Source organism: Hemicordylus capensis, chromosome 3 (genome assembly GCF_027244095.1).
Source record: "Hemicordylus capensis ecotype Gifberg chromosome 3, rHemCap1.1.pri, whole genome shotgun sequence".
Classification (NCBI taxonomy): domain Eukaryota; kingdom Metazoa; phylum Chordata; class Lepidosauria; order Squamata; family Cordylidae; genus Hemicordylus; species Hemicordylus capensis.
Genome location: NC_069659.1, coordinates 320,615,439 through 320,625,896, shown reverse-complemented (window position 1 = coordinate 320,625,896; position 10,458 = coordinate 320,615,439).

The window sequence follows — 10,458 nt, the reverse complement described above, 5'->3', positions numbered from 1 at the left end:
CTGTTCTGACCTGAAGAAGCCACTTGTCAGATGTTTCCATGAAGATGTGTACTGCATCAATATAAACTTGTACTTCCTCATCTAGGTCATAGATGACATAGATGACATAGACATTCCTGCTGTATGGGACTACGTGATATGGCGTCTGCAAGTATCAGCTTTTTCACTGGAACTTATTCAGCTATTGGGTTGAACTTCATCATTCTTATCAAAAGACGATGGCATCATAGTGGTGCTTGATCCTAATCTTTCCCCTTGATTAGGGTCACCAAGGGTTTGTAGTCAGTGAGCAGTCTGAAGGAAGGTAGACCACACAAATATCTGTAGAAGGTTTCACATGCCCAAACACTGACTAGGCATTCTTTCTCTATCTGTGCATAACATAAGTTTTTGTAAGAGTCCTAGAGCAGAATGCTACTGTTATCCACTCTGACCCATGTAATTGGGATAGAACCCCACCCAGTCCATAACAGCTAGCATCAGCACTAACCATTGTAGGCTTGTTAGGATCATAGAGGTGCAAAACTGGGACATTTGAGATCATGTCCTTTATTTTCATAAAGGAGGCCTCTTGATCTGGCCTCCAGCTCCAGGGAGTATCGGATTGCAGTAGCAGGTTTAGTGGCTGTGTCTCTGTGGAGAGGTCCTGCAGGTATCGACTGAGATAATTCACCATTCCTAGAAAACGTCTCAATCCAGTGACGTTTGTAGGTGCTGTTAAGTTTGTCTGTTTTTTCATATTTTATTTCTTATTTATAACAGAAAAGAAAATTACAGAAAAGAAAAAGATAAAAAGAAAATTACACAAATGCAGCAAATAACGTCTCACATATGTCTTATACATCAACCCGGATTTCAACTTTCTATCATATCAACACCCTATTCCATCTACTCTCATTTTGATTTAGTCTGTTGACCTCCAATTAGAAGTGTCTTAGAAAAACATTTCATTCACGAGTTTATTTGCAGAGAAAATCCAAATCTCAGATGAGGTATCCGACTCTGTAGCAAATGATATCGTATAAATAGTTCCCATGTAAGTTCAAATTCTCTAACAACTGCTTCATTGAGCCTTTTCAGATCTACACATATACAGATTTCTCCATTTTTATTTGTGACTGGGACCATTGGAGCACACCATGGTGTAGGCTCTGTGATTTCTTTAATTATGTCATGTGGCTTCATCCTTTCCAGCTCTATTTCCACTTAATGGAATAAGGCAATGGTAATCCTGTGGGGAGCATGGATGCTATATGGCTTAGCATCCTATCTTAAGACAATATCCACAGGGTCTCCCTTGAGTAGGCCAATGTCCCCAAACACTCCTATTTCTCCCACAGCTTTTATTAGTCCCAATCTGGTAGCTACTACACTACTGAGGAGATTGTCCAGACCATGAGCTCTAATCTCATACACAGAAAACTCATATTGGTTATGTTATAAAGTATCCAATACAGTCTAAGGCAGGGATTCTCAACGTTTGGTCCCCAGATGCTATTGGACTACAACTCCCATAATCCCCAGCCCCAGTGGCCTTTGGTTAGGGATTATGGGAGTTGAAGTCCAATAACATCTGGGGACCCAGCATTGAGAATCCCTGGTCTAAGGGACCTCCTGGGCTGCATAGAACAGTCTCTGCTTTGTGTAGTGGGGGAGGATTCCTCTCACACAGGGGATACTCCTCCGGGGGAGTGGGAGCCTCCTTGTAGTGGGTGATTTAATCATTAGAGGTGTGGAAAGATGGGTTTGTGACCCGCGTGTTGACTGCATGGTGACTTGCCAGCCTGGTGCGAAGGTTGCGGACATCACGCAGCATCTAGATAGGCTCTTAGGCAGTGCTGGGGAAGAGACAGCTGTCGTGTGCACTTTGGCACCAACAATGTGGGGAAATGTAGTCGGGAGGTCCTAGAAGCCAAATTTAGGCTGATAGGTTGCGTATTAAAGTCCAGGACCCCCAAGGTAGCATTCTCAGAAATGCTACCTGTTCCACGCGCAAGTACAGTGAGACAGGCAGAGCTGAGGGGTTTCAATGTGTGGATGAGAAGTTGGTGTCGGGAGGAGGGGTTTAGATTTGCATTTTGGGGCAAACAACGCCTGTAGAAAAGGGAAGGGCTGCACTTGAACCAAGATGGAACCAGACTGCTGGTGCTTAAAATAAAAAAGGTTGCAGAGCAGCTTTTAAAATGATGTCTGGGGAATAGCCAACAGGAGCTAGGCAGTATCTGGTTTGGCAAATGCCATCTTTTAAAGTGCGAGGGGGCAAAGGATTAAGATAAAAAAGAAGGGGTCAGAGTAGAACCACATAAAGAGCAGACAGAAGCCTGTGCCAGCTGGTCCAAGAGTCCAAAGAAATATAGCATATACCAAGTGAGAGATTCAGCATATAGGTGCTTATATGCCAATGCCAGAAGCCTCCAAGCCAAGATGGGTGAGCTGGAGTGCTTGGTTGTTAACACAGAAATAGATACAGTGGGCAACATGGTGGAACAGTGAGAACCAGTGGGACACTGTTATGCCTGGATATAAACTCTATAGAAAGGACAGGGAGGGGTGCCTTGGAGGTGGAGTAGCACTGTATGTTAAAGAAGGGATAGAATCAAACGAAGTAGAAAACCTAGGTGGGCTGGAGTCCTCCACAGAAACCCTGTGGAGGTTGTCACCCTGTGGGTGACAATATAAGTCCTGAAAGGAAATGTACTACTAGGGATGTGTTATCGCCCTCTGGATCAAAACACAGAGTGACTGGGAGTTGCAGCAGGAAATCAGGGAGGCATCAAGGAGAGGCAGGGCTGTAATCGTGGGTGACTTCAATTACCCACACATAGACTGGGTAAATTCACAGTCGGGTAATGACAAGAGAGGTCAAATTTCTAGATTCTTTTTTCATGGCTAACAGGTATCGTCAAGGAAGCCATAAAAGGGAAGAAGACTTCCTTCTGAAGGCCTGTCCAAATGAAGAGAACAGAAAGGAACACAAACTCTGGCAAAAGAAATGCAAGGTGACAATAGGGGAGGCAAAAAGAGAGTTTGAGGAACATTTAGCTAAAAGCATCAAGGGGAACAACAAAAACTTCTTTAAATACATCAGAAGCAGGAAACCTGCCAGGGAGGCGGTTAGACCATTAGACAATGAGGGAATGAAAGGGATTATTAAGGAGGATATGGAGGTTGCAGAGAAGCTCAATGAGTTCCTTGTGTCCATCTTCACAGCAGAGGATACTGAGCATATACCTGTTACTTAACCAGGCTTTTTGGGGATGGAGGCTAAAGAATGGAGTCAGATAGAAGTGACAAGAGATGATGTTCTAAACTGTCTGGAAAAACGGAAAACTAACAAATCACGAGGGCCGAATAGCATCCATCCAAGAGTCCTCAAAGAACTCAAATGTGAAATTGCTGACTTCCTTGCTAAAATATATAACTTATCCCTGCAATTGGGCTCTGTACTGGAGGACTGGAGAGTAGCAAATGTAACACCGATTTTTCAAAAAGGCATCCAGGGCGATCCTGGAAATTACAGGCCGGTTAGCTTAACGTCCGTTCCAGGCAAATTGATGGAAAGCATCCTCAAGGATAAAATTGTAAAGCATAGAAGAGCAGGCCCTGCTGGGAGTGAACCAGCATGGCTTTTGCTAAGGTAAATCTTGCCTCACCAAGCTTCTGGAGTTCTTTGAGAGTGTCAACAAGTGTGTGGATCAAGATGATGCAGTTGACATAGTATACCTGGACTTCCAAAAAGCTTTTGACAAAGTTCCTCATCAAAGACTCCTGAGGAAACTTAGCAGTCATGGGATAAGGGGACAAGTACATGTGTGGATTGCAAAGTGGTTAAAAGACAAGAAACAGGGTAGGGATAAATAGAGAGTTTTCACAATGGAGGGAAGTAAGAAGTGGGGTCCCACAGGGATATTATGTACTGGGACCAGTGCTTTTTAATTTATTCATACATGATCAAGAAGTAGGGGTAAGCAGTGAGGTGGCCAAATTTGCAGATGATACCAAATTTGGGTTTTCAGATTTGTTCTGATTTTTAACTAGTTTTAAAATTATATTTTTACGCTGTTTTGTATTGTATTTTGTATTTTATTTTTACACTCTCTTTTTCTTGGTCTGTTATGATTTCATGCGTTATATGTTTTTATTGTATGTTTTAATCCTCTGTTGTGAGCCAATTTGTTATGGGGCGGCTAACAAAGTTTTGTTGTTGTTGTTTATCTATTATTTATTTTTATTATTATTATTTTATTTAAAAACATTCAAAAACTTCAAAGTCCTATAAATGGCTTGTTTCATGGCAGAAAATTAGAAAAGCTTCTGGAACTGAAGGCCCTCCTTGGACCATCATTCCACCCCCATCTAAAGGAATCTTCCCTTTGCCTTTTTTTTTTTTTTTTAAGTGCAATATATCTCTCCCTTTGCTCAACACTTTAAATTTCAAGAATGGCTAGGCTTAGGGTTCTGAAATTGGGCACACATGTAGTCCAAGACAAAAGGACTCTGTGTATTTTTATTTCAATGCTTTTTATTTAAATTGGTTTAAAAAAAAATTAAAGGTCAATCCTGTGATTTCAAATGATTTTTTTCCTCTACTGCACATCTAGTGAAAGTGGAGACCACATCTTGTGAAAGTGGAACTAACTCTTACATCTGTATGAACAAACAATTATTATTTTTAAACATATGCACTATGCTCAAGATGGCTTCTGATCCAAAAGGTCTGCATGAGAACTGTGAAGCAAGGGGCATGTGTTGTGGTTTTAAAAACTTTTCCTCCCTTATGAATGCACTATATGTCCAAGTTGGCTTTGTGTCTGAACTGTGGATCAAGAGACATGTGCTGTGTCCCAGTTAGTTTTTGAATGGTCAAGAAGTTATGTGAATCCATTGGGGCTTGCCTTTCCCCCGCCTTTTCCCCCTTTTTTGGCAAATGTACTGCGGCCCAGATCCGTGGGTTTGTGGTGAATTATCAAGAAGGTGTATGGATCCTTTGGGAGTTATGTAGTCCGTCCCCACCCCCCGCTCCCCAAATGCACTCTGGCCTAGACCTGTGGGTATGTGGTGAAATGTGTGTGTGTATATATATGTGGAGAGGATGCTTATATTGCCAGGTGGGGTGGAGTGCATAAGCTCATTAGGTCCAGGATCCCAAACTACCTAACTGAACCTCAGCTCAGGACCAGTTTATTCTTTGCACTGGATAATACTTTGATTAAAGGTAAAAGGTAAAGTGTGCTGTCAAGTCGATTTCAGCTCCTAGCACCCACAGAGCCCTGTGGTTTTCTTTGGTAGAATACAGGAGGGGTTTACCATTGCCTTCTCCCGTGTAGTATGAGATGATGCCTTTCAGCACTTTCCTATATCTCTGCTACCCTATATAAGATCAGTGGGGATTTGAACCGGCAACCTTCTGCTTGTTAGTCAAGCATTTCCCCATAGCGCCATTAGGTGGCTAATCCTTTGATTAGGGTAGCAGCAAAATGTTTTCCCCTTGCTATCACAAAAAGCAGCTACCATCTTGTTAACACAGAAGGGAGCTTCAAGTTTCCAGGAGCTGAGGCACAACTAAGAATCTTCCTATTGTTTCTTTGTACAACTGTGAACAAAGCATCCCAGAATGAATGTTCATTCTGTGATGATTGATTCAGGTGAGTGGGAGTGCTATAGAGCTGTTTGAGAAAGCAGTACATCTCACAAGATACAATAGATGAGATTCTCTACTCAGCTCTACCAGCTGAGAAGACTTTGATGGCTTCCTCCCCAGGGGGACTATGTTTAGGACAGGGAATGCTTCTGGGCATAAAGGCCAGTTGATGAAGATTAGTCATAGCAACAGCTTTTAGGAGCCACTTGTTTACATAGTCCATGTTGGACTTTGGCATGAAAATAGAACCTGAAACACTTAGGCTAATGTGACCATTCATTCCCTAGCAGGTTCCCTCTCACAGGCCAACAGTATGGTGATTTGGAGTTGAATTTTTAACGTATCTGTATATACAAAAAAACAGCCAACTAATGGCTCAGTGGGAAAACGACATGATTAGCAAGCCAGAGGTTGCCGGTTCAAATTCCCACTGGTATGTTTTCCAGATTATGGGAAACACCTATATCGGGCAGCAGTGGCGTATCTAGGGAAAATAGCGCCTAGGGCAAGCAATGAAATTGTGCCCCCTATCCAAACATCTGACACCCATCTTTCAGATAACTTTGCCATAATATCAGATGAAAAATACAAGTCAAGCACATTAATCTTTCAATATTTCAAGAACTATTTAGCAGTGGACGTAGCCCGACCAAAAAATGCTGGAAAACTACAAATTTGGGTATGCTGGGGCTCATGAAATACCCAAATACTATGTGGAGGTGTACTTGGAAAACTAAACAGAAGTGCCCGTCTAATTCTCTATTATGCATTGTATTATCACTATTACATAAGTTTTTAAAATAAATGGAGAATTTGACTTTTCCCAGATACTCTGAAAATAATTAAAGGATATGCAGAGTAAACTGTGTCACTGCTTGGAATATATTCTAGTATTTCAGAAAGACAGTTAAAATGAGACAAAGAGAGTAAGAAACTCCCAGTGGGCCTTAATACTATGGATTTCACACTGATTCAAAGACAAACTCACCATTAACAGCCATATTATTAAGACATCACATTTAACTCACTTATCACAAGAAGCAAATGAATACAATCATAGCTCATAAGGTTCAGCTCAGTATTCACAAACCCTGATTCTCTGTACATCATGCCAAACTAAACATGTGTACAGTGACTTATATTATATTATTTTTTTAAAAAAAAAAACCTGTAGCCCCTTTGGGGGGCTTCCTAAAGGCTGGGGGGTCTGTAAAAGTAGCCCCTCCCCCTGCTGGCCTCTGGAGCCTCACAGGGACCATTTGAGCATGTGTGGTGGCCATTTTTAAAAAATATATTTTTTAATGGCCGCTGAAAACAAAATGGCCACTGCACATGCTCAAATGGCCTCTGTGAGGCCTGGCATGGCCTAGGGCCTCACAGAGGCCATTTGAGCATGTGTGGTGGCCATTTTATTTTTGGCGACCATTTTTAATTATTTTTTTTATTTTTTAAAATGGCGCCCCCCCTTCAAGTGTTGCCCGGGGTACGTGCCCCACGTGCCCCACCCTAGATACGCCCCTGTCAGGCAGCAGCGATATAGGAAAGATGCTGAAAGGCATCATCTCATACTGTGTGGGAGATGGCAATGGTAAATGTATTTATTATTATTTATTCAATTTCTATACCGCCCTTCCAAAAATGGCTCAGGGTGGTTTACAAAGAGAAATAACAAATAAGTATGATAAGATGTATCCCTGTCCCCAAAGGGCTCACAGTCTAAAAGAAACATAAGGTAGACACCAGCAACAGTCACTGGAGGTACTGTGCTGCGGGTGGATAGGGCCAGTTACTCTCTCCCTGCTAAATAAAAGAGAAATCACCACATTAAAAGGTGCCTCTTTGCCAAGTTAACAGGCAAAGCTAACCACCTCTACCAAAGGCAACCACAGGGCTCTGTGGTTGCCAGAAGTCGACACTGACTCGACAGCACACTTTATACAAAAACACGCACACAACTGCCCTGGGGTCACACAGCTGCAACATGGATTAACTGACACCATATTTATTTATATGTATATCTGGCTCTTCCTCCAGAGGGCCCACAACAGTGTACATGGTTAACCCTCACAACAAGCCTATGCAGTAGGATAGGCACTTTGGCAGCTTGTATGAATAACTTTCAAACCCAGGACTGGCATCAGCAGATGACATGCTTCGGCTAATGCCAGGGGCCCAGTGCCCTGGGAGAGTCTTCATCGTGATACCTGCACAGCCACTAGGTCCTTTAATTTTTTCCCCTTCTTCCTGCCACTGTGCTGTCATTTTAATTCCTCAATGTCCAGAGCAATAGTGGAATTAAAATGGTGGCTCCAGCTGCAGCACCACTGATCCCCTCCCACACACTGCACCCAGTAAGCCTTCTTTACTGCTATCCACCACCACTCTTAGAAACCTAGGTACCTTACCTAAAGTTTCCTCAGACCTGGAGCCAGCCCCAGTCTGCAGTAATAAGCTTGTACTTGTCAAGTAATTTAAACCATCTCCTGTTTCTATGCCTTGCAAATAGTCTTGCCAGCTCCTACTCAAGCTATTCCTGAGTATTATTTCCACCCCAGCCCCCCAGATATTAGGGATGAATGGAACCGGCTGGCCCAGTTCGGATCAGACTCGAACTGATCCAGATCGGACCCAAACCTGACTGGGCCAGTTCTGTCCAGCACCTCCTTGAACCCCCTCGGCTCGGTTCGGTTCATGGCCTTTTTTTTTTTTTAAAGGAAAAAATATTTTACCTTATCCCCCTCAGGGGAGTTCCTGGAGGCAGCAGAGGGTGTGGTCTGCAGAGGTTCCCCCTCCCAGCCACCTCCAGGAACTCCCCGAGGGGGATACAGTAAAAAAATTTTTTTTTCTTTAAAAACAAAAACAAAAAAGGTCCGCAAACCCCCAAACAGTAGGGGGGTGTTCAGTCCGGGGTTGGACCGAACGCGATGGGTCAGTTCGACCATGAACCTTCAAACTGAACAGGTTCGACGTCAAACTTCTCGAACATAAAACCTGTTCGCACATCCCTACCAGATATTTCTCACAATATCAACCCATTACAACCTCCATGATTGCTTACAGTAATCACTTGGAGATAGAGTGCAATTCCAGGCCAATCATAACAGCAGCCTTGCTGGATCAGGCTCAAGGTCTATCTAGTGCAGCACCCTGTTTCCCACAGTGGGCCACTAGGTGCCTCTGGGCAGCCCACAACTAGGAGTTGAAGGCATGTTCACCTCTCCCGCCATTGTTCCCCTGCAAGTGGTGTTTGGAGGAATGCTGTCCCTAATAGCCTATAGCTTCGCACTGCCTCCCAAACCATGGCAGGTGAGGTCACAGTGGGCAGGCGAGTGAGCAGCACACGCTGCAAGCAAGCAGAGAGACAGCGGCAAAGAAGCTCCTCCCTCCCTTGGCCTGCCTTCCTCCCAAATGAGGCAGATCAGGCTGATTTCAGGCCTCTGAGCATGAGCATGCCGAGGGAGGGAGGAGCTTCTTCATCACAGGCTCTCTGTCTCCACCTGCGTTCAGCATGCTCGCTCACCGGCTGGCTGGCTGCCACGACCTCACCTGCCATGGTTTGGGAGGTGGGCATGGAGCTCTCACTGCCATCCCTGCTGCACCACCACAGCAGTAAGCGCCGCCTTGTCACCTGGGGCCAAGTCCTGCCCCTAGGTGGTCCTGCCCCCAAGACTCCCCATCCTCCCTGACTCCCCCTCCCCTTGTGTCCCGATTTTGGCCAATGTAATATTGGCAAATGTATCTTGCCCAGATCTGTGGGTTTGTGGGGAAAATTTATATATACAGAAAGGATGCTTATTTTGCCAGGGGCCCGGTAAGATCATGAGGTCCAGGATCCAAGATTACCTAGCTGCACTGCTACATGCAATGTTACTGGGCTGATGAGCCCTTGTGTGGTATGTTAGCCATGAGTTTTAGTCAATTAATTACACTTGCAAATGAGAAAACAGTCCTAAGGGGCGGGGTGTAACTGCTTTTTTAAAAAAAAAATGCATGCTGCAAGCATCATATGTGTCTTTTTAAAGGAGGCAGTCCCTCTTTCCTCATTCAGAAGGAACATGTTTTTAGCCGTTCAAAATGATTTTAATAGATTTATGTAACTGATTGACTTAGGCTGCAATTTTATCTGCATTGATCTGGGACTAAGTCTCATTGAACTCAAAGGGAAGACATCTTAGAAGACATGAATAGGATTGTGATGTAAGGCTGTAATCTGTTAAACACTTACTAGAGAGTAATCCCTGTTGAAAACAGTGAGATTTACTTTCATAGGAATTTAGGAAGCTGCCATATACTGAGTCAGACCATTGGTCTCTCTAGCTCAGTATTGTCTTCACAGACTGGCAGCAGCTTCTCCAAGGTTGCAGGCAGGAATCTCTCTCAGACTTATCTTGGAGAAGCCAGAGGGAACTTGAAACCTTCTGCTCTTCCCAGAGTGGCTCTATCCCCTGAGAGGAATATCTTACAGTGCTCACACTTCTAGTCTCCCATTCATATGCAAACAGTACAGACCCTGCTTAGCTAAGGAGACAAGTCATGCTTGCTACCAAAAGAAAACATGCACAGGATTGCACTGCAAATGTTACATCCCTAGTGATCAGACATTAACATCCTCTTTTGAAAAAGCATGCCTACAAGATTTTAAGTAGATCATTAATTCTATAAACATTTATCACGTTGTCCAAAATATAAGTGTAATTTGAGGTTATAATAAAAAATACTAAAAATCAGACTATGCTTGGAGAAGATACCATGATTCTTCCATTAAAATATATATGTAACCATTTTAATTCTAAAATTGCCAATGTGGATTATATCAG